The sequence below is a fragment of the Ambystoma mexicanum genome, chromosome 1p (assembly GCF_040938575.1).
Source record: "Ambystoma mexicanum isolate Mex_15411 chromosome 1p, UKY_AmexF1_1, whole genome shotgun sequence".
NCBI classification, from domain to species: Eukaryota; Metazoa; Chordata; class Amphibia; order Caudata; family Ambystomatidae; genus Ambystoma; species Ambystoma mexicanum.
Window position 1 is genome coordinate 965,876,156 of NC_090921.1, and position 25,781 is coordinate 965,901,936.

At 45.7% G+C, this 25,781-nt stretch overlaps 1 protein-coding gene across 5 annotated transcripts in view; it reads right to left on the reverse strand.

The window, feature by feature from the left end:
• The window catches only part of SMPD3 (sphingomyelin phosphodiesterase 3), a 1,269,436-nt gene that overhangs the window by 613,331 nt on the left and 630,324 nt on the right, over window positions 1-25,781 (reverse strand). For 3 of the 5 annotated variants that reach the window (XM_069653704.1, XM_069653708.1, XM_069653736.1), the window contains one exon: window positions 22,260-22,325. The gene's annotated coding sequence lies outside the window, so the exon portion shown is untranslated. The remainder of the gene's footprint in view (window positions 1-22,259; window positions 22,326-25,781) is intronic. The other 2 variants (XM_069653717.1, XM_069653726.1) reach the window with 1 other exon arrangement.

Below are 25,781 nucleotides of genomic sequence, written 5' to 3' on the forward strand. Positions count from 1 at the left end.
CGTGATAACGAAGAATGGGAATACAGAGGGACTCGGGGCGAGAGAATCCTGTCCATAGCTTTTATGCAGGGAAAGATCTGGTTGGGCAGAGTATTCCGTAATAACGAGGAATGGAAATACAGAGGGACACGGGGCGAGAGAATCCTGTCCATAGCTTTTATGCGGGGAAAGATCTGGCTGGGCAGAGTATTCCGAAATAACGAGGAATGGAAATACAGAGGGACACGGGGCGAGAGAATCCTGTCCATAGCTTTTATGCGGGGAAGGATCTGGTTGGGCAGAGTATTCCGTGATAACGAAGAATGGGAATACAGAGGGACTCGGGACGAGAGAATCCTGTCCATAGCTTTTATGCAGGGAAAGATCTGGTTGGGCAGAGTATTCCGTAATAACGAGGAATGGAAATACAGAGGGACATGGGGCAAGAGCACGGGTTGTAATTGAAGGGCACGATATGGTCCAAGAGGTGGTTTATAATTTTATAACTGAAGGGAAAGCAATTTCCTGGAAACCGTGGATACTTGTGAGCATGTTGATGGTCGATCAGATCTAGATGGATAGTTCACTTATAGGCGTTTGCCACCTAAGGTTGAAGTGCAGACTTAAACAGAGCGGGGCACGAAGGGCTGGGCGAGGATCTGAGAAACTGGCTGCGAGACCGACTGGGAAAGCAACTAACTCCAATTATCAGGCAATCCCTGTCTGCTGATCCTCCTGGAACAGGGGCCAATCTCCGTCATCATTGTATAACCACTTATCGAAGACATACAGAAACGACCTATTCACCAAAATCTGCACAACATGGAGCAAAGAACTAGGGAGAGACATAAAGGATCTGGAAGGGGAAAGGATGCTGCGTTGCACGCTTGTCTCCACGGTGGATTGAGAATTCGATTACTTGCCGAGTGTTCTGGACCCAAGTCAGGATGCCCACCCTGGACCTGGTGGGAAGTGATTTATGAAGGCCCTCTGGTGAACACCAGGGACCCTCTCTCACATGTTTTCTGACTGACAGGGTCACGGATTACTTCGAGATGCCTTCGGGTAGGTGGGCTAGAACTTAGTTGCACATTTTGGTATTTCAGCAGCCCTCTAAGCTTGGACACTCAAAGGTCAAGGCTAAATTGGTGGAGAGGGAAGGGAAGATAATTGTTTTACGATGATGGAAGAATAAGATCAGACCTCCAATAGAAGACTATGTAATGGAATGGCTGTGTTGTGGCATTTGAGAAGCCACAATCCAGAACGCGAGACTGTGAGCATATGGGGTGATGTCATGGAGTATTATGATGTAGGCCTCCTCTGGATTCCATTGTGGGAGAGAAATGTCCTCACAGTCTTTGACTGCCCTCGCCCTGTAAGGGTCAAAGCAGAGCCTTACAATGATCACTGGATTCCTTTTGTTACCCTATTCCCTATCCCCATTCATTCGATGCAGAATGAATTGGATACTGGTAAATAAACTTTGTTTTATATATCATAAATGGTGATTTTTCTCTGCATACATACTATTGTAAAAGAAATAAAAAGATATTGAGCGCGTCTTTGATGGGTTGGGGCCCCTTACTGAGTGACAGGTTAATTTCTTCTGGGTAGCTTGCTCTAGGTCTCTGCTCCTCCGCGCGCTCTCCCGAGACTCTCCATGAAGCTGGGGCGGCGTGAGAGCTCGAGATCCCAGGATGGCTTTCTAGTCCATCCGTCTGAACAGTGTTGCCGCTGGGGCTCCTTTTGACTATGTTTAATGGATGTGAACTCTGTTCTGTAAGTGCATAGGAATTAACTGTAGAATTAGCAATGCATTATTTAGATGAACTCAAGTCAGGCAGAATAGGCAACAGGGAGAGTACAACTTGCGCCGCGGAGCAGCCAGGATAAGAGCGGGTAACAATATATTTCATTTCATTGATCCAGTACATTTTACAGCTTCTCACAGTACAGTGATATATTTTGTATGGCTCAATGGACTCCAATGTATGAACTCAGAAGTGGATGAATAACCCTGTCAGCTGCCAACGCAGGATTCTGTAAGGTTCCATTTCTCCAAGCATCTACCTCAATGTTTATTTCGCGTGATGCTTCCGATGAAGTAAACTTTGCCAACAATCAAGAAAACGCCCTCCAATGGTGGGGATGCCTCCTTGATATTTGGAGGATTCAAAGAGTGGTTCCTCAGAAGACTAGGTCCTGGATGGCTCAAAAAGTACTGTGAAGTCTGGGTCCTCTGAATGATATGACAGGTTATTTATAACACGCTTAATACCCAGAGGTTTCTAAGCACCGACCCGGGGATTGAACATGTGTTGCTCCGTGTCGTCTTGCTTCCAAGGCGAGCACGTTGCCCCTGAGCGATCCTCCCGATGAGAATGCTTCCATGGGTTACACGCACAGAGGGGCAAAGCACTTGGACTGCAGGCAGGAAAGGAGGCTGCTGGGAGGACCAAAGAGGAAAGTCTTTATCAGCAATTTGAGAAGGATTAATGAAAGCACACAATGTTGTAACTGAGTAACTAAGTCAGAACAGCATAACCAGTGCATAAACTAGGGTGCAGAATGCGGAACCACACAAAAAATGCAGCGGGCACATAGAAAGTCATGGAAAAAAAATCATCTAAGTCAAAATGCTGATATAAAATAATGGAGGCAAAAGTACACAGAATCACATTTACAGCAAGCATCCATCCCTTCAAAATCAAACTCCGAATTCGGCAGTGCAGTAAAAGTGGCAGTAATTCCATTATACCCAAAAAAAGTGGTAATGAGGCCCACAGTCTTTTCTTTATATTTGGTAAGCTTGAGACGCACCAACACCGAATTCTGCTGCTGAGCCCTGTAACACCAAACAGTACCATTTTTCATAAACTGTAAATCTAGCTATTCATCTTACATAGTTGGCAATGGCTTGGGAAATAACTGAAAACCAAGCCGTGTGCAAAGTTGCCACTAGGCAAGGTGACCGGCCGTGCTGAGTGGCGACATCGGTTGGCTTTAGGGTGCGGTAGGCAAGGTCAAAGCCATGCACTGTGCAAAGGTGGACACTCTGAAATGACTCAGCCCATGCCCTTCGCCACGGAGGATGGCTTTGGGTGCCCAGGGCAAAGTGATAATTCGGTATAGCTACAGGTATGGCCACAGGCCATACCCAGAGGTCTCCACAGATGGATGCCTGGCTTGCACCTGCGTCCTAGGCAAAGTGGCCACTGGGCATGTCTGCAGACCATGTCCAAATGCCACAGAGAGTGGCCTGGGAGTGCCAGAAAATTCCAAGGAAAAGTGGCCATGCGGTTTGGCCTGTGTCAATGCCAAGCAACCACAGTCGCTAACTTGGGGGTATGCAGGTCATGCCCATTGACCATGTTCCAGGCAAAGAAGGTGGTATTCCCCAGCTTGTAACAGCCCCACATCAAAACTCTACACAATCATGCCAATTAAACAATAAATTATCATGATCCAATACATTTGAAACATTGGCACCTATCAACCCAGGGGTTGGGCACACAGACCCGCCCCTTCTCATCCATCCCTAAAGGTATTCACTAACACTCACTTAAACAACCAGGAGTCAAACATTGCATTCAACTACAATGATTTTCCTTGCACAGGTGATCGACAAATACAAGACGAGCCCAATCTCAACAGCTTTTGACCAAATGCCAAGAGTTAAAAGTGCACAACCCCCGACGTTCTATGAATTAGATTAAGTTACGAGGCTGAGGATACAGGAAAAACAATACTCCAGGATGTTAACACTCACTGCCAACTGAACCATCTTTCAGGGAATGCCTATTCTGCCTGTCCACCACCCCACCATGACCAAATAACCATTACTCTCGATGAAATAGCTAATATCAGGAAGGCTTCTTCCATGTGAAATCTCCATAATTAGGGCTGAGCATATGACTAACAATGTGAATGAACATGAAAACATAACCCTGGATCTTACAACAGACCAGGTTACTCTGTCATCAGTCTTCTGATGGTGCACAATTTCATTTGCAGGTCTCCGGGCTCCACGATATGGGACCAGTTTAATGGGAATTGGAAAGTATTTAAGAACTGATGGCTTGTAAGATCCTCCAGCTCAGTCCCTTGGTGACAGAATTGATGGTGGCCTTTGTCCTCTAAACGTGCTCTCTGATATTCTTGCATGGCAGATCATTGGGCTGACTTTGGATGTTAGTGGAGATTTGAACCTGTTTCCACTTGGACTCTCATATAACACTGGAAAAGCACAATGCACCCTCGATCAATTGTTGTCAGTTTCAGGTTTATTTGTTTATGAGTGAAAATTCAGCGGTCAGAGCCAGGGAGAATAAAGCCACATTTCCCCCGTTCTTCAGATATTACATTGGCCTTGCAGTGACAGTGTGATTACCTTTAAAGCATATTGCATGACTTTCTCATCTGCCCTCACCGGACTCCATAGAGTAGGGACTGTGACGAGAACTACCTCGACTTGGAGTAATGAAGGTTACGGTAAGTAATTGGGCAATTACCGCCTCATCCATCTTCCTTGTCACCGTCCTGGTGTGAAGGACTGTGAAGGGGAAGATCTGGACGTGGAGCAATGAAGATTACTGGTAAGTAACTGGGCTCTTGTTTTTAAGGTTATTCATTTCGGAAGTCCTGCCAAATTTGCAAGAAACCTGTTTCAAAAATGTTGTATCCCTTGCTTTGGGAAACACAGGTTTTTAGGCAATCCCAGAATCCATGCAAATCTATGTAGACAGGCGGCATTTTCTGCATGCGCCGTAAGGATTTGAAATGAAGTCTCTGAAACTCTGACAGTAAGCACAGTCTGTTCGTGAATTTAGGAAGGCTGCAAAAATGTTTTTGTTCAGAGGGGGCATTTTTTATTCAATGTAGTTCTGCTTAGAAACGGCAATCTATTTATATTTCATATGGATTGGCCTGTTATGATTTTTGTTTTTAGAGGAGGCTCCTTTTTATAATTCGGTGCACAATATATTAGGTTCTAAAATGTTGTTTGTGTTTTAATTAATGCACACATTATTTCGTTGATCTATACACTCCAGGACCCGAAGTGTTGTGCTATATTTTTAAAATGTTAACAAATAAATAACCCTAGGAAAAGTGAATTGTGGCTTGCTCACATCACCACCAACCCCCGCCCCCCACCCCAACCCTTATTGCAGAGTTGGCAAGCTCCATAGATTTTAGTTGTTGCGGAGTCGCAGGATTTCGCACTATGTGGTCAAACCACGCATAAAGCTTCCATTCGAGACCAAAGGGAGCACAGTGAAAGGAGCTCAATATCCACTACATCTTCTGTGAAACATTAAATATTTAGTTTGGGCTTAACTAATGTTGCTGAAAAACCTTTGACAGCGATAACAAAACTCTGGCACACTCAGCGTGGTTCGGCATGCTATCAATAGCTTGGTAGCTGGGGCTTAGACTGCAAGCATATTATCAGAGACCTTAGCTCACTACATTGAATTCCCATTGAAGAGTGATACTTCTTTTAGATGGCCCGCTTTATATAACAAGGCACCCACTGAAAGACCAACCCAAACTTTCCCCATGACGTCTGTTGACAGAATCCTGAACTCCAAGAAGAAATAGAAACCACCCCACCATGACCCACCCAACCACTCCCAACCACTCCTTCTGACGACTACCTACAAACCTCAAGAGAGATGAGTGAAAGGCATTGACAGCTAAGGTTCCCTGATCCGTTTGGGCCTCTTAACAACGGTTCCCAATGAATGACCAGCACAGATTCAACGGATGGGCAAGTGCTGGGCTCCTTATCTTTTTCAAGAACGACGGGTGCTCTATAAGATGGCTGCCGCCGCTGCGACCAAGAAGACCTCTGGGCCCTGCCTGCTTCTTTAGCCCGCCTCTGCACTTGCGGATTGGTTGCGGCTTTGTCTTTTGCTCCGGAGGCCCGGGATCCATCAGGCAAAGCCGGCCCCTCTTTAAGGGCCACCTATAAGGGTAGCAATGTACCTGGGCCTGTCCAAGTGTTTCTGGTGTTCCAGGCCATTCTTCTTATGCCACACTTGAGTTTCTGTCTTTGCTACCAGGGTGAGTATTCCCCACTACCCTCTGACTGGCCCTTTCTCCCATTCCTGACTATAATGACAGCCATGCCACCTAGCCTATCGCATAGCACCTGGAAAATCTCCAAAGAATCTATCTTCCCCATCTCACACCACTCTTACTGGAGAACATGGACTCTGCAGACCCAAAGACCCTAGCAGATATTTACCTGACTACCTTCACCAAGGCAATAAATATGGTGGCCCCATTAACGCCCTGGAGGGCCAAACCAGCTGGTCACGTCAACTCATGGTTTACACCTGACCTAAAGGCCTTGTGGCTTAGAAAAAGACAAGCAGAAACCATTTGGAGAAAGGCCCCAACAGAACAAACAAAAGCTTCTTTCCACACGATTGCCAAACAAATTAAACAGGCCATTATTACAGCCAAAGCGACAGCCTGGAACGTGTGAATAACAAATGCCAGCTCGAACTCCCAAGACATTTTCAGAGTCTTCAGAGAATTAGAAACGCTGTTCACCCCCCTTCTACTATCACCAAGATGAGACATGGTGTATAAATATCCAGAATGCTATGCGATCCAAAATAACCTCTCTTCAACAGAAAAAATAAAGATAACAAGCCCTTTTCACCACACCTACCCCATGCCTCCCTTCCATGAAACACCAAATCACACCTTCCTTCCACTTTAGAGAAGTATCAGAAGTTGAAATTGTCAATATACTTAGAAACCTCAAACCTTCTAGGTGTAAAGGGGACGTCTGCCCTGCTAATATCATCAAAGACTGTTCGGAAGCCCTAGTCCATTTCATCACTACATTTATCAATGCCTCATTCTCCTCAAGCTAAGTACCGACTAGTCTAAAAGAATCTTGGGTTCTCCCCTTATTCCAAAACCCTTGCTTGACCCATCAGCACATAATTACCGACCCATCACATCTGTCCCGTTCTTGCAAAAGATTTTGGATAGGTCAGCCTACAATCAAACACAATCCAACCTAGAATCCAACCACATCCTAGGGATGTGCCAATCTGGCTTCCGGCCAGGACACAAGAGGGAATCAGCATTACTAGACCTGAAAAACCAGCTTGATTCCTTCAGAGACAAAAGTAAGCCAGCACTCCTACCCTTTTGGGCCTCTTGGCCGCCTTTGACCTGGTGGACCATAAAACTCTTTGTCACCATCTTAAGGCTGTCACCAACTTCTCCCTTGAAGCCTCTACGTGGATAGCCTACTTCCTGGAAGGAAGATCCATGACAGTCTTCTCAGACACGGCCAGCGCCCCAACCATCCTCATTCTGTGTGGTGTCCCACAAAAATCCTGCGTCTCCCCTTATCTCTACAACATCTTCACGAAACCCCTCTTTGACCTCCCAGACTCCATCAGCACAACCTACACCAACTAGGCTGATGACGCCCAAATCCTCCTTCCATTGTCAGGTATTTATGACATAGACTCCCTCACCATCAACAAAATGTACTCCTGGATGGCCACGAACCACCTATGCCTTAATTATGACAAGACGGAGATCCTAGGGTGGGCTCAACAGCCTTGCTCATGAAGCTCAATGCCCAATTTGCAGCGTTCACGATTTATGGTGTTCACATCCGTGTCTCAGCTTTCATAAAAACGTTCCCTCACCAAACAAGAGAATGCGATCGCCTCTTCAGCTGCCTACGCAGCCAAATTCATCAATGCAGCCAGACAATTCCTTACACCGGCCAGCTGCCTCAACATCGTCAGATCAATCATTGGGGCTAGATTGGACAACTGCAACGTCCTCTTTGCAGGAACTTCAAAACAGAACATTAACAAAATGTAGACAATCCAAAACAATGCCCTACTCGCAGCACTCAACATCCCGAAAAAAGAGCACATCTCAGCAGCAAGAAAAGAGACTCACTGCTCCCAAACTGATAAAGAATTATCTTTAAAACACTCCATCCCTCACAAATGTCTCTCGATTGCTGCCCTGGAATACCTGTCTCAAAAAACGGTGAGAACCAAGTCTACCAGACCGGTAAGGTCTTCACGCCTACCGCCTTGCACCACCAATTTTCAAAAAAGTCAAAGGAGGAGGCTCTAGCTTCCCTGCAGTAGCAGCGCACCACTGGAATGCCCTCCCTCCTGCCCTAAGGGCAGAGGATTCATACTGGCCCTTTGGTAAAGCCCTAAAAACTTGGCTGTTTGCCTAAAACGCCATTGCTTAAATGACTTTACGTGTAGCTGGTTTCCATAACAGCGCCCTGATTCCCTCGGGTTTAGGTGCTTTACAAATGCAAAAAGTAAATAAATAAATCGGTCTCGTGCATCCGTTGTTGGCTCTGTTGAAGTCCATCGGCAGTCACTGCTCTGGTAACCTGATGGGGACCGGCCTGCTTTATTTGACTTACTGTCATTGGCTTTACTGGCCACCACCTCTGACTTTCTCGCAGATATTGCCCCGCCAGTTACTTATACGCAGCCTGCTACCATCCTGTATGTTCTGGCACTACTGCATTACGGCCTGTACTCACACTTGTTCTCGCTAATTTTGATGTAGTCCCTGCATACTTCCAACTTGGAGCTACATTATGTTTAGCCCCCCCCCACCCACCATAGGCTGTGGCTTCCCATTACTGCCAACTACCAACTTGTAACTGCATTAGGTTGCCTCTACCAATGTTGTGATTGATGCTGTCCACCTGCATACCCGCCTACTATGATCATGTGATTCTGCTTGACCTCACTATGTTACCTGTGGTTGTGTGGTTTGCTGTATTGTCCTTGCAATACGTGGTTTGGCTTTCCCACTTACTCAGCCTTTCACTCTCGCTTTTTGCTATCTCTTGCTGTGTTTTTGATGTTGGCCCCTTCAACCATGATGTTGGCTTCCTAACTTGCTCCCTTGCTATCATTCTCACACTGCCTACCGACCACATGATCCACTGCCCTTCGGTAATTTCCAGTGGCCCCCTAGCCATGGCCTTTGGCCAAGGACACTGTCCATGTTGCCCCAAATTTCTGTAAACACAAAGAGGGCGTTAGTCCACTGGCCATGGCCTTCAGCTGTGCGCAGTATCCCCGAAACATTAAAACCTTAGTCGGAAGGCTCATTGTCCACTGGCCATGTCTGTGCCCACTGTACATGTTGCACCATTTTTTCCCAAAGACCCATTGCCCCCTGCCTAGTAGATGTGGTATCTGCAGGTGTAAAATATTCTTTTTTCTCTTCCTATTTCCATGATAATTTCCCTGGCATCATTTTCCATTATATTGATTACTCCCGAGCGAATCGCTTGAATTGAGCAAAACAAAATAGAGGCATTTCATTTCTGAAACGCCTCTCATCCGCTGTGCTGCAAAGCACCATGGGAGATATAAAGATCACACCCAATAGGTAGGGGGAAATGCACAGGCAGGGGCCTTCCCTATTTTGAAATTATTGGTGGAACATGTACAGTGACCATGACCAAAGGCCATGGCTAGCGGCCTGGAGAAAATATAGCATAACAAAACCCTTGAAATTCACTGGAAAAAACTTTAGTCAGTTAAGGTGAGCTGATTTATCGCAACAATACCCTTGAATTTCAGTGGGTGTGGGAAGTGATGAAAATCTTAATACGGCACACTCCTCTGGCCCCCCGTTGCGAAGCTCATGAGCACATACATATTATCGCAGCAGAGATTCACAATGGCATACAAAATGCCATCATGGGAGACATCTGTGGGGGCGCTGAGTTTAGATGGCCATCAATTCCCACACACACAGAGGTTCAAGGGTTTTGTTGCGATAAATCAGCTCACCATAACTGTCTCTTTACCTCTTAACTAACGTTTTTTCAGTGAATATATATGCTAATATTGACACAAATGTAGATAAATATATACCATAACCCAGGTGCCTTAGCTACTAACCTTGCCGAGGGTAACTACTTGCATTACGTCGGCAACCCTACAAACCATTGTTTTGGAATCTGCTCGACCAGTGCAGAAAGAAAAAAACATATGTAAATCGGGCTTGGAACCACCCCAAAAGTGGAAGTCCAGCCAGAACTGCTTGGTCACATCCCTCTGCTGGAGACAGCCAGCAACCCCAGGCGGGTTTCTACTTGATTGGACATCATCAGTGAGGTGTAGTGTGGACCTCTAAGCACAGCAAGCTCGAGACACACATGTGCCCACAGCGGCTCCATTTATGGACGAGCGTCCTGAGTGATGGATGGAAGGTTTTGAAGAAATCATAAAAAATGGCATTGCTCTGAGCAACCCTACAAACCAGTGTTTTCTAGCCTACAATGCAATTCGAAAGGGGAAAGATCACATGCAAATCAGGCAGTTTTTCCAAGTCGTCCAAATCCAGTGACTTTCCTTTTGAACCCAGCAATGGGAATTAATGTTTTCAATGTGCATCTTATTTGAGAGTAGTATCAACAATGAAAGGCACGTTCAAGTACACCAATAACTGATTAAATGCCATGAAAGAAATAGCGGTGAATTCTTGAAGTGATTTGGGAATCTTCCTGTAGTCCTAGATAAGCCTTAAACTCCCAGAGGAAAGGTGCCGCCTGAGTGTTGGTGGAGATGGCTCCTAGAGCTGGGCTCCAGTTGGCCCGGTGATCTATCCCTCTCCCGCCTCGCAAGCCATGTCAGATGGATGGGGTACATTTGACCGAAAAATATTTACCTAATGGAGAAGTGACCGAATCCATGTTACCGTAAATCAAAATGAACTTTTTACTTTTTAAACTTCTTTTTTTTAATGCGGGGGAAGAACCCCCCGCAGCCACCCCTTACCCATCCCTACCCTAACTTTTACCCTTACTCCACACCCCACCAAGTATACAGTACACATATACAACATTACCTACCATTTTCGGTCAAATAAATTCGGTCACTTCTGCTTAGGTAAAATTGTATTTGGTTAAATCTACGGAATCGATGCCAGATATGTACCAGACTTCGCCTTTGCCCAAATCTAAGGAGCCACCGAAGAAAAACAGAGGTAATGAAAAACAGGACACTGCCATTGCTCTGGGCAACCCTCCAGACCATCATTCATCACCTGATGAGCCATTATAAAAGGGAAAATACCATATGCAAATCAGGCTTGCTCTCACACCAAAAGGAGCAGGCCATTCCAAACTGCTTGGTCACATCCTTTCTGCACGAGACCATAAGCATCCCCAAACATGTGTTGTCCTCATCAGTGAGGAGTAGCTTGGCTCTCTAGGCCCAACAGGCCCCTTGGCACAGGTCTGGGCATACCCGTCCCACTCGGGGAGGCTATAGTAAAACAAAACAGGTGATGGCTGGAAGGTTTAGAATTAATCTTAACCTCTGGCATTGCTCTGGGCAACCCTCCAGACCATTGTTCTTCGCCTGCCAAACCATAAAAAAGGGGAAAGACCATATGCAAAGCAGGCTTGGTCCCACCCCAAAAAGAGCAGTCCACACCAAACTGCTTGGTCACACCCCCTCTGCACGAGACCACAAACATCCCTAGACACGTTTTGGCCTCATTGGGTCTCATCAGTGAGGAGTAGCTTGGGTCTCTATGACCAGCAGGTACAGGAACCAAGCTGCAACTCACTGATAGATTGGAAGGTTGCCCAGAGCAGTGCCAGTGGTTCAGATGTATTCAAAAAATTCCACCCATCACTTTATTGTTTATAGTTTCTCGCCCTGTGTGAGAGAGAGTATGCCCAGATCTGGGTCCCTTGCTCGCTGCTCCATAGGGAACTAAGCTGCGACTCACTAAGGAGGCCCAACAAGGCCGAAACATGTCTGGGGTGGCTTGTGTTTCCGTGCAGAGGTGACCTGGCCTAACAGTTTGGGCAGGGCTGCTCCCATTGCGGCAGTACCTGACTAATTTGCATATGGCTGGACACCTTTTGCAATGGCGCTGACAGGCTACAAACGGTGGTGTGTGAGGTTGCCCAGACCAGTGCCAGCGGTTCAGATGCATTCAAAACCTTACACCCCTCGCTTTTTCTGGTTATAGTGCCTCAGAGGATTAAATTTGCAAAGTAAAACAATCTGGCATTGGGGAAATACAGGATATATTTCATGACCTACCCGGCAATTTTAAAAGTGACGCATCTGGAGAAGGTGCTTCCTTTGAAGGCCTCTGGCCATGCTCTAGGCTATGGCCTGAATAGGGAAACTAAACGACATGTTCTTTATAGTCATTCTATAGGCCTCGCTGTTAAGTATGTAAGGGTCCACATAGGGTTTGGTTTTGTGGTGGGGGCATAAGGACAATAGGTATGGTTTCTATCCAGGATCAAGTTGGTGATGTTCATGTAATTTCTAGTTCCTTGCACGTGCCCTTCCTAGCGCCTGGTAGCTTGGAAGGAAGACAAGGAGCAGTTGTTGTATATGTTTTTTAATGTTTTATATATTTTTATACGTACTTCATCTTTTTTACTTGTTCTTTTTCTTGTCAAACGTTTTCTTTTTTTTCTATATTCTTGTGAAAGGTTTTTAATGGAACCGTATCACTAATAAAGAAAAAAAGAGAAAAAAAGAAATAAGAAGTGCTCGCAGTGTGATGCTTCAGGTTGTTGCTTTACCATTGCTACACGTGTGTTGGCTTCTGGGGCTAACATCATAAGGATTGATGAACCAATATGGCGCCAGAAGGAAGAGGCAGTTGTTTACATTACCTTTTTTCACAACTGCTGGGGGGGCAATGGGGAAATTAGTGTGGGAGCCCATGGGAAATGCAATCCAACAAGCAAAATAACAGGGAGTGCTAGGCTTCACACAACACACTTTTCCCGAGATGCATCGAAACAGGTTCCCCGTCTCCATCGAGGGTTGGGGAAGCTTAAAGAACATCTCAGCAATGAAGACATGATGGAATGGGATGATATAGTGCATGTACATGGTGGGTATATGAGCTGTGATACATGGTGTATGGAAGCTGTGGTCTGGTGCCAAGGCAAAGATCCTGTCCAATTGATATTCAAAAGTGTGCCAAGGGAAATGCTGACACAGCCACCCACAGGAAAACTGAAACTGCCCTAAGTATATAGAGAAATCACTATCCCTGTTCGGGTCCAGCGCCATGATGCCTGAGGGTGTAGGCTGCGCCTTAGAAGTTATTGTAACATAACATAAGTGGGGCGACCATCCCGTAAGTTTGATTTATCTTTGGAAACTTGAAGGATTCATGTGCACCTGGTTAGTCTGCTCTGGAGTCCTCCGGCATACAGGTGAAGACCAAGATTTCCAAGGAAGAGGCAAGCACTTACCCCTGATCATCCCAAGGGAATATTTTGGGTGATCTCCTGACTGGGCATTGCCTACTGCAGCTAGGACCACTGGTTCCAAGGAACCTGCTCACTGGAGGTGACACAACCCTGCAAGTGCTCTCTAAAACCTTGCCAGATGGGAAGTGAAAGGACTCACCTCGCCCCTGGAGTCCCTGGACAAGGTCCCCAGCAACCAAGGAACCCCGAAAGTGACCCCTGGTTTGCCCTGGAGCTCTGAATCCCTTTGATGCTGAAACAACAGAGTTTTGCTTGATGAAGCCGCTCCACTGTCTCCACATTTGAGGCCCGCCTAGTTTTCTAGCATCCCCACCTCAGCACCTCCTGCCTAGTTATCAGGCTCTTCAGGCCCCAAGCTGTTGCCTCTGCTGAACCGCAACACTGGGTTTAGCCGATTCAGCACACTCAGCCCAGAAGATAGGTCTTTGCCTCTCTGCATCGGAGGCTGCTGAGTCTTCCAGAGCCCCGGAGCCGACACATCCTGCCATTTCCCAGCTTCTGTAACCCACAAGCTGCTGCTGTCTAACTGCACCCTGTCATTGTATCCCATCAACACCACTCCTCAGCTCAACCATGGCTCTGTGCCAAAAGTACCCAGAGTCCCGTTTCGGCACCAAAAAGCCTAACAAGAAAGAATAAACATACGGATAGTGGTTTTGTCCCACGGACTGCTTTAAAGGACGATAATGACATGTAATACCCCACTCCTTACCTTTTATAAGACAATACCCACCATTTGCTAAAGAAACTGTTTGCAAGGCTACTCTTGTTTTAAACCCAGAGTGACCATTTATTCCAAAGAGTGCCTTCTCTGTGATATCTCTTACAGGTGTGGGCTAGTAGTGTGCTTATGAGCTGTAAGTACTTTTAGTTTGGTTGAATTCTTGTAGTTTTATAGATCCTTGCTTGGACATTTCTATTACTTTGGTACCTATTGATGTTTGAATGGATTCTGCGCCAGCTCACATCCCTATTAGAGAGTACGGCCTGCCCTACATTAAAAGGTGAAGGAGGTATGCCATTCAGGCTGGGTGTGTTTCACCTTGATGACTGGGATCACTGTGCTTTGGTGGTAGTGTGGGGATGAGTAGGCGCTTTAGTCACCTCTCATTGCTGTACTTGTGCAGAGCAGTGGGCATTTTGTCACAGTTACATTCCCAGCTTGTGAATTTGTTTCGTTTTACTGAGCCTAAATAAACCTGAGGACCAAAAATATAAAAGAAAGCGTTAAAAAAATGTGTTGTGCGTACCTCGCTTTTGTTTAGTATTCACAAGATAAGTGTGACCTATATCCGTATGTCCTGTTTGTAGACTTTCTCCCTCTGACATGTCCTGCTTACCTTTCCCCCATTTCATGTTCACGCCACAGACCACGGTCTGGATTAACGCCCTGGGTGGGGTCACAGTTTGCCCAAACGGATAAGTTTATGGCGCTTTAAGACCACTAGGGTGGTGATGTGCATGGTGTACAAGCCGATTAACATAGCATACCATAAGTAAATACTGACTGACATCAAGACCTGTTTCAATCAGACTAGAGTTCTTCAGAGGCTCGGGCCTTTCCTTTGCTTTGCTGAGCGATGGCATTGGGCATGACATGCATAACCTCATGACTGGATCACTGCTTCATTTTGCATTTGAGGATGCAAAGGTATTTACCCGATACAGGGTCTGAGCCTCAAGAACACGGCATCTTGATGCCAGCTTGATCAAGAGGTCAGTGGGTTGTTTACCCCAGCATTGAACAATCTCTTCAGACAGTCCTGCTTCATGATATGATATGATATGTTATTTATAACGCGCTTAATACCCAGAGGTTTCTAAGCGCGGCCCCGGGATCGTACCTGTGTGGCTCTGTGCCGTCTTGCTTCCAAAGCGAGCACTTTGCCCCTGAGCTATCCTCCCGAGACATGGCCTGCAATAGGACCAGACAGGGCCTTCAGTGGCTCCAAGCAAAACCCAAAGGGGCAGATTCTCAAAAACGAATGCAAACGTGAAAAGAGCAGATAATGCAGTACTTCCATTTGCCTTAGTTTGAGAAATTAGCAGGTCTACTTATTTTCGAAGGTGCTATCATTGTTTGAGTGATAGAAATGCAAGTCGGACATCAGCTGTTCTGCCTGCCATGCCATGTGCTTCCCCTGCATTGGTTTCCAAAGGTGCTATCATTGTTTGAGTGAGAAATGCAAGTGGGACCTCAGCTGCTCTGCCTGCCATGCCATGCCATGCCATGCCATCGCTTCCCCTGCATCGGTTTCGGAAGGTGATATCATTGTTTGGGTGATAGAAATGCAAGTGGGACATCATCTGTTCTGCCTGCCATGCCATGTGCTTTCCCTGAATCGGTTTCCAAAGGTGATATCATTGTTTGAGTGATAGAAATGCAAGTGGGACCTCAGCTGCTCTGCCTGCCATGCCATGCCATGCGCTTCCCCTGCATCGGTTTCAGAAGGTGATATCATTGTTTGAGTGAGAAATGCAAGTGGGACCTCAGCTGCTCTGCCTGCCATGCCATGCCATGGCTTCCCCTGCATCGGTTTCGGAAGGTGATATCATTGTTTGGGTGATAGAAATGCAAGTGGGACATCATCTGTTCTGCCTGCCATGCCATGTGCTTCCCCTGAATCGGTTTCCAAAGGTGATATCATTGTTTGAGTGATAGAAATGCAAGTGGGACCTCAGCTGCTCTGCCTGCCATGCCATGCCATGCGCTTCCCCTGCATCGGTTTCAGAAGGTGATATCATTGTTTGAGTGATAGAAATGCAAGTGGGATATCAGCTGTTCTGCCTGCCATGCCATGCGCTTCCCCTGCGTCGGTTTGCAACAGGTGTTGCTTTCTGCACTGGAGTGTGCAACACTGTGCGTGAGAGCCCCTGATTTTTGCAAATGCACAAAGGTTGTAAAATAGAGAATTTGTATGTATGCATATGTGATACAAACATGTAAATGCCCTTTCACAATAGGGAGCATCTTGTTATGTTGTTGCACAAATGATCTTAATAAGGAACCCTGACATTTGACACATTTTTGGAGACTGGCACCAAAAAGATTTTGCAACTTGCCACATAACGCACAAATGGCCTCTGGATTCGGTAAGAAATAAATGAAACTAGCGATCACGAATATCTAATTCCAGGAATATACACGAGTATTGTAATCCCCCATTATCAGTGATTACCATGATGACTCATGCATCCGCCACTCATGACTGTCGATCATTCATCGCTTTTCAAATAGCAACATATATATAAATACTGTGACGTCGGGGATTCTCTATTTATATTATTCTCCTTGGATATTTGCAGCCTTGTTCCATGCACAGAAGCGGCCTCTTATTTTTAAACTGTACACATTTGTCTCTAGCACCAGGGGGGTAAATCTAACACGGTTCCCCAATCACACCATTGAATAGCAACCTTAAGCCGCCCCTTCATGGCAGAACAGCACAATTCATCACACAGATTATTTATTTATTTTAACATTTGTATAGCGCACAGGCAGCCCGTGGGCACCGCGGCGCTGTTACTTGTGAAGAGCTTAGTTACAAGGGAATGGTTACATGGTTACATGCTATTAGTGAAAAACAGTGTGGTTACATATAATACAATATCTTTTTGAAACAGGGTATACATCGCTGCATATCGTACAATATTCATGTTCAGGTGTATTTCCAGGCTAGGGGAGCGTGGTGAAAGGTGATAAGTAGTGAGTTGAGAGGTGATCAGGCGAAGATCAACGTTTTTAAAGCTTTTCGTACATGCTGGGTGAGAGTTTTCAGCTCGGATGGGTGGGGGCAGGGCATTCCAGTGTTGGACTGCTAGGTAAGGAAAGCTGACCCCTCCTGCTCGGGCTCTTTTCATTTTGGGTAATGTGAGCATGTTTGTGTAGGGCACTCTGGTCGGTCTTGTGGATGTGGAGAGGTGTAGTCTTGCGGATAGGTATGGAGGTGCAGTAAGGTGGATGCACTTGTGGGTCAGGGCTAAGGCTTTGAAGAGTACCCGCTCTTTGATTGGGAGCCAGTGTGCTTGCTTTCTGGCGACAGTGATGTGTTCCCTTTGGGTATGCCGATGGCTGCGCGCAGGTTGTAGGCACATTATAAATGTGCCTACCACCTTTTTAGACTAGTTGAATTCCAAATAGTTCTCGGTGTTTAACCATCATTGAACAAGAACACATATGCTTTACAGTGAGAAAAAAAGGAGAAAGAAAAAAACAAAAAGCCAGAGAAAATAGAAATAGAGATAAGAAAAATGAAAGATGTCAAGCGGGTCAAATAAATTAAGATCCAAAAGGCAAAAAGAAATGTTTTTAAAAGTCCAAAATGCCGAAAATAAATGGACTAAGAGCGAGGGGTGTAGGTATAGGCAGAGAGGTAAGGGCGAAAAACATACAATGGGCCTCATTACAAGTGTTGCGGAAAGGCAACAACGGCACCGGTAGTGCTACCGGCCCCGTTGTTACCTCTCCACAACATTACGAGTTTGCTCGCGGGTGCCGCGTTGGACGCCTGGTCAGACCAGACGTCCAGAGCGGCACCCGCGAGCAAACCAGGATGCTAACAACAGACCCGTCATTAACGGGACCGTTGTTAGTATCCTCCCCATTCCCATTGAGCCCTATGGGGGCTCAAATGGGGATGGGGAAGTACCAGGTCCAGGTCCCGAAAATGGGAATTACTGAGCCCGCAAATGTCAGAATGGCCTGGTAATTCCCATTTTTGGGGACCCGGACCCGAGTTTGGGGGTAGCCATGATGGTAACAACGGCATGGCTACCTCCAAACTCGTAAAAAGGCCCAATATGTTGGAAGGCAAGAGAATGGCGGTGCGTTAAAGTGAACCAGTGGGCCTCGGGCAAAGGAAAAGGGCAAGAAAGACTGAACATCACATAGAGGAGGGCTGAATGGATACAAGAAGAGAGGAGTGGATATTGTGTATGAAGTGGCCGGATAGAAGCAAATAAATGGCAGGCCACATGAAAATAGAGAAATGTCCCTTCATTATAGACATACTTCAAGGGAATGTGGCATGTCATCGCCCCGAGCCTTCCTTGGCCCTGGCGTGCGTGCTGCAGCACTGGGCTTGGAAGGGCGCTTCGATTTGCTAGCTCTGCCATGGATTTCCTCGAGTCTGTCTTCCTAGAGGTGATGCTCTCAGAGAAAGGGATCCCTCTCCCGATGGGGGTTACACCACAAAGGGGTACAGTGGTACCCGCGGATTTCACACTGCCCTCTGCACACCAACAATCACTCTTACTTCTCCCCCAGTGACCTTAAGACACTGCTTCGTCATTTTGGAATATTAGAAATGCATGACTTCTCTTCTGTGTGTTGGTTTAGCCATCTCAATATTCTCACCTAGCAATGTTCTCTGAGGGGGGAGGGGCTTTGCCAGATATGTATGATCTAGCATTTGCATAAAAATAAACCATAGTTCTCGCCTCCCACCCCAATGCTCTGCACGTTTAGGCAATCCATATCCTATGGCAAATCTTTGTGCTACTTGCAGTTGATCATACATCCCAGCTCTTCTACAATATCACTGCAGCACACCTACTATCCAATTGCACTCACATATGCTAGATCACCCATCCTTATTGCACACTAACCATTCCCCATTCCCCAAAGAAAGAACACAATTCATCGAGCCTCTATTCCTCGTCCGCAAACCCATTTCACTGCAGTAACTCCCATCCAAGGTGTCTCCGAAATCCAGGTAGATCACATCATGGGCGATGCACTCAAGAGCATCAAACAAGAAGGAGAGGCCTACAGGGGGCACCTAGAGAGTAAAAGCTGGAGAATGCATGTGCACTCATTCTGGGCACTTAAGCCAGATGAGCACCCCAGGCTGGAGAGTTGGATGGACGGGGAATTAAATGCTCCTAGAGAATGAGCTGAGCTATCAGTTTCTGGGAGAGCTCTCTGAAAGGAGGCCCCACCAATCTGTCTTCATGAAGTCTAATACAGGCGGATCCCTCCGGCCATTATAGCCTGAGATGTATTGATTCGATACACTGTATAAAGGCTTTTGTTCATTAACGCAGGACCTGGAACATTGGTTCCGGTTACTACTAAAGCACGCAGACGCTTCTCCCATAGGACCTGTAAAGCAAACAACGGAAAAGTTGTGTTCATGTACTGTGATGCGGCCTATAGGATGATGTGCATTGCTGCGGCTGTGGAATAGTCAGGGGGAAACCTAAAGGAGCACCAAAGGGGTATACATTGAGATGTGGAGCTATTGGCTTCGGCCGAGCAATGACACAAACAAAATTGTATGATAGACTGTCATGGTTTTCGGGATAATAGTCAGTGAAAAAAATGTATTTCAGAGATAAATCCCCACAATCATATAAAATAGCAATATAAATGATATTGAAAGAACATCCAGGGACCGATTTACCATGGTATGCACAATCATCTCAGGAAGGACATTAAAGCCAGATTATTCTCTATCTCACGAACGCCATTTCACTATCGACAAGAAGGTGTACGTAAACCAATCCATGCCTTAGGAAATCCTATTTCACAAGCGAACCCAGACCCCAGTCAAGCGCAGTGGGGGGGTCGGAATCCTGGCCATGACAAACCTTGGCCTCGGGTTGCAAGGCCCAACCTGTCTTTACTTTTACTTTACTTCCTTTGTATAAGTCGCGGCCAAGAGGCCTGGAGGCATACGGGCACCACGGACAAAGATCCCACACAGAGATGGCCAGGACAGGGGTGGCCTACTCTACACTGTCAAGAAAAGGCATAGTATATCCTACTCAAATAGATGAGTTTTTTCTTGAAAGTTCCAAGTGACTCACAACTTCTGAGCTCCAAGGTCATGGCATTCCAACTTTTTGGTGCTGCTATCCATAACGCGCATCTGGTGACAGAAACTAACTTGGAAGAAGGGACTTCTAACGGCTTAAGGTGGTTCCCTCAAATACAGTCTGGATGCCCAGATTAACAATGCGGAGGAGCCTCGATGTTTTCACACACACTCACTCAAACGCCTTTTCCCGTACCTGCCTTCGCCTTGTCTGAGCCAAGTGGCCCTCGTCCTCTTTCAGTCTCTCATTGACAAGGCCAGGGACTTCTGTCTAGGACTGCCTTGGCCGTGTTATGTGACATTTGTGAAGCACCTAAATTCCATTATCATGGCCTTGAAGTGCTTTTGGCAGTCTAGGAATTTGACAGACAGCAGTCCCAACATTACATAGTAAACATAAAGAGTACATTGCATTGCATGAAAAGGATATTATACACTGCACTCAAACTGTACATTACAAATACAGGTAAATTACACGTTCCTTGGCAGAGATCTGGAGATGACTAGTACTGTGACATTGTGTTTAGCAGTTCTTATATGTTAGGTGTGGGGTGATGTGTGTTTTGCCAGGTCAGTGAATATGTGATTGCTGACATGAGAAGCCAATCTGGGCAAGGGACTTGGCCAACTAATATGGGGGTGCTAACTAAATAATGGAATGAAAATCGTGTGTAGACGTAATTATTTATCCCTGGGGAAACTGACTGCGGTTATGGGCTCTGCAATTACACGTTAAGGTTTACATGCATATTCAGTAAACTACAGTCTGGCCATTAAAGCTGCAGGAAATTGATTTGTTCGAGTCAAAATGATATGTTAAATTGTTGATAACAGTGCATGCATATTCGGGAGACCACAGGAGATGAATTGCATTTTTATAGCCCGCCTGCTCTCGTGGAAAGAATGAACTGACCTCCATTAAGGAGCCAGGCAAAATAACAGATCAACTAACACTACAGAATACATGGAACTATCCAACGTGCATGTGTAGACTTGGAGAGCTTTGTTAAAATAAAACATCTGAGGGATGCTAACAATGGAGCAACCTTTCCACATCTGATGTCGGGTTTGGGAAAAGGACTGGCCTCTCCTGAAAGATTTAAAATTCGGAGACCGCAATAAGAAAAACCAAGCGGTGTGCCCTCAGGACTACTTCTCCTTGTGAATGTCTGTTCCTAGCTTCTTCGAACAAAGGGGCTGTATTTGACTGAAGGGAATTGCTGATGTTCTGGCTATAAGGAAAGACACTTTCCAGGAGATTGGTTTTCAAGATGGCCGTGCAGTGGTTTGGTAGCCACAACTGACCAAACCATTTTATGTTCCAATGTAGAACGTGGAGCCCTGGCGGGCCGAGATAAAGGCAGTAATACATCAAAATGGCTCCTGACAACTACATTTTGGAAGGTAAAACCATTCAACCAATGTCTTAATATGCCCCAATAGCACACTGGTAGGATCGACAGGACTCACGCATAATGCCAATATGGACTAAGTGTGAAACAAAGGTACATGGCGTCATTTAGCAATGCCGTCAGTGGATTCATTCTGCTATTAAGTGAGCAGTAATACAAACAAAAGCATTTTCTTTGGTGTTGCAACCACCTCGGGGGGTTCCAAGTGGCCCTAAAGATCTTCAGGTTTTGTGTCTGCAATCAATACACTGCAATGACTTCAAAATGTGGCCACAGAGAGCCTTAGCAACAGCCCCTCATGCCACAACACGATGGTGTCCTCCCTAAAAATAGTGACATTCCATTAATGATGCATTACACATGAGTCACACAGTCATTTGGGGCTCCCTGTTCCCCTTTGTGTCGCAATACTGCTTAAGTGCAGGTGGACCACCAGTCACAGTTCCAGCAGACACCTGGTAGAATAAACTCCCGCAGGACATGACACATGAGCACCTGAAATCTCCAAGATGGCGGTGAGCATATCTGTTTAACTGAAACTGATCATTCAGAACTAATACGGCTAGGGATCGGCTTCAGGAGGCCACAAGAGCATTGACAATGCGCTTTGTATAAGTTGGATAAATAACGGTGTCAAACAAAACATTCACAACGACTGAAAAACATTTGATGCAAAACAGGATCAATCCAACTAATCCGATTAGTGACAGATTACCGGGAAAAGAAACAATGAAAAGTGTCACTCACCTACCAAATCGGGGAATGCTTGCAAAATGAGCATAGGCTGGCCCCACGTGTTTTGTGCAGGTTAACCTAAAATTTGGAAACAAAAAAAAGAAATATTGATAAAAGAATATCAAGCAACTCACTTGCGGCAGCAATGGGTGTCTCCAATAACCAGATATATACATAGACATAATCAATGCACAGGGCAAGTCGGTCTTTGGTTGGAAGATGGACCTGCTTTATCCAATGGTTCGAAACCTGGGTCACCTATGGGTCTACGCAACATGCACTAGACACTGATGCAGTGCACTGGGGGAGCTTTTGCCTCTTTGATCTCGGCTAAAACGTTTTGGCAATTGTGGATGATGCAAATTATCAATAGGGATCGGTGTAAATGGGATACACCACTTTATTTCTGCGTAAATAACGGTTCCGAGTCCTTACATCTCCAGATAATACATTACAGGGAGCACCAATGTTTTGCTCTCCTACTTATCACCTAGCAATCTCAACATGTTCTAGGACGGGTATAATTATATATAGAAACTCCAGTCCTAGAATATGTGAAGAAAGTGTTGGCTAATGGGAGAAAAAAATAGTGTTTTCCCAACAATGTTCTTTCCCTTCGATATAATGAATGGATACCATAAATAACATGGATAGAGCAGTGACCTAGGTTTCTGCAGCGCTCCATCCAATTATTAATGTACCCATCATGCTCTGCCATTATCATGCCATGACCGCACACAAACATCTGTTTTCTTCTCCGGGGAAAGCTTCCAGCAGGGGGGAACAGTCCTGCCATTTTATAGCCTGAGTCAAGAATTTGCAACTGATCATGGGCACCGAGTTTGCCGGTTCCCAGTGCAAATGCTCATATGGTATCAGCCGCATAACGGAAATTCAAGAGATGTCAGACTACTCTCAGACACACCTGTCTGAAACAACTGGCTTCATCTCACAGACTGATCTAACCATGAGTGTGCAGCACCATTCCGCTTGCAGATGTGTGAGCATTAAAGAGGAATTCACGGAGAGGGGGGCTGCCCACAAAATGAGCATTGTTCACTTTCTTGCAACCTGGGTACCACACAATATTAGTAATAGCAATAATTAAAATATTAAGCACAATGCATTTATTTAGCACTGCTAACACAGGGTTGCAGCCTTTAAGCTCAGCAGATAAGCGTTAATGTTACCCCACTTGACTGGCACTCACTTTATCAGCCTTGGAAGAATGAATGCCTTGGTACCCCCCCTCTAACCCCAGCAATCTGGTCCGCTTTTACAGATAGAGCAACGCAAAATGCCAGAGCAGCCCCTTTTATCGCCCCGAAGAACAGGCCTTCCATGGCGGAGAGAGCCATGTTAAATATGGGGCTGACTGGGATTATTGCATTACTCTCTCTCAGCTGCCCTTGTATTGCAATCCCAGCAGCATCTTCTGCATGTGGTTGGATTCTGAGCTGGAACCCCCTGGTGCAAAGCAACACGTGGGCATGCCTAACCTGCCATGGTTGCACTATTCATGTACAGTGCAGAAGATACTTTTCATGTCACTGATTTTACACGCTACTATAATTGGGGGGAAACCCAAAAACCACCACTACTCTGGTAGTGGAATCTCTACCTTCATTTGGTGATTAGATAAAGTACATATAGAAGAAGGTAGATAGTTATAAGACAAACAGATCATCCTCAATCACTACATCAATGTATACAAAAAAATCACTATTTTTATTCATAGAAGAAATGTCAAAAAGACGTTTGTAAAAGTTGACAAATTCAAGTTAAAAGGCAAAAAGGTCTCAACACATCATAAACAACTTTAGATAAAGTGCAGGTGACATATATCCTTGAGTGACACAAAATACAAACAATACACAATGCAATAGATCTGCCAAAAAAAGCACCAAACTCAGGGACCAGACCAAATACACTGTTCCACTGAGAACAAGAACCCCTGTCGCCCCCCTATGGTCCAATTCTTAATCTAATACACATAGTTACTAGTACTAGTACACCTGCACTTTATCTAAAGATTTTTATGATGTGTTGAGACCTTTTTGCTTTTTAACTTGAATTTGTCCACTTTTACAGATTTTTTTAAATCTATGAATAAAAATTGTGATTTTTTTGTATAAATGTATGTAGTGATTGAGGGTGATCTGTTTGTTTTACAACTATCTGCTTTCTTCTATATGTAGTGATTTCACACACCATAACATTGTGTGTTCTGTTTGCGACGCAAACAGGTCAGCATGAAATCTTTTGCGTTCAAAGGCTTGTGCGTGTAGATATGGACCTCCCTGGAGCAGGTTGTGTCTGGGGCTTTTGGGTGTATAGGGATTTGGCTTGTCTTTAGGTGGTGGCTTTTGGGATTTTACCTTCTTCCCAACGCCACCCGAGAGGAGTTGCTGTGGTAGCATGTGGAGCTTACTAAGCACTGCGTTTCATGGAGTTGATTGTGGGGTTTTGCGCAGTTTGGGCACTTGTTTTGCTGTGTGCCCCAAGCGTTCCTCGTACTGCTTGAACAGCGTTTAATATTGATCAGCCCCATGTTTAGAGCCCGAAGGCCATCGCCATATTAGGGAGCCATGGCATTACTGTTGAGATGGCCTCTCTGTTGGCGTCTTTGATGCCTTTGCATGGCCAGTCTGTTTTGCTGATAATTTAGTATGTTTTAGTGGTGCAGCCTGAAGGCCACTATGGGGGAGTGCTGTGTGTTGGTGGACCCTATGTAGCTGGGGGCAGACTGCAAAAGAGCAAGCAAGGCCCCTCGTCTAATGTCTTCTCGGGGTCTGATATGACGCGTGCTCTTGGCTTGTTGAGATCAACTGCCTCTTTGGTGACTCAAGGCTCAGCATGATCCGAGGCTTCAGCCACCGACCCTTCGGTCTATAGGTGTTTTAGGGTTAAACTTTCTGCAGGTGAGGCAAGTGTTGTTGGTGTGGTCCCTCTGCAAGCAATGAGTACACATTTTGTCTGTATCTTGCCAAGAAACCCTGTGTTGCATTCTGGGGCAGCATTCAAAAAAGTGTTTTCCACTCCAGCAACCACACCGATGGCATAAAAGAAAATATCTGAAGATGTCGATGTGTGGAGCCATCCTGGGTACCCGCACACATAAGCTAGGCATAGTTTGATAGGAACGCCTATGTGGATACCATTTTAATTTGGAAGTAAACAACTTGTACTACTCTGTGCCAAAGGTTTCGGACGAAATGTCCGAATAAAAATTGCCGACACCACCAAAAGACTTAAAACACACATCATGAAAGTGTCTAACTACCAAAAGTTCAAACTTTTTGTGGTATGTGTTTAGGTGTTTCGGTGGGGTCGGTGTGCCCCTGCCAGAAGAAAAAATGATAATAAAAACCAAGGGCTGCGGGGATGTCCTATACTATACAGTATACTTATACAGTATAGTGAGCAGGGTGTTGCGGGGGACACCCCCGTACTCACCCAAGCAACAAAAAAAAAAGAGAAAAATGAAAAAAAGCCGGGCACTGCAGGGGTGTACCCGGCAACACCCCGCTCACT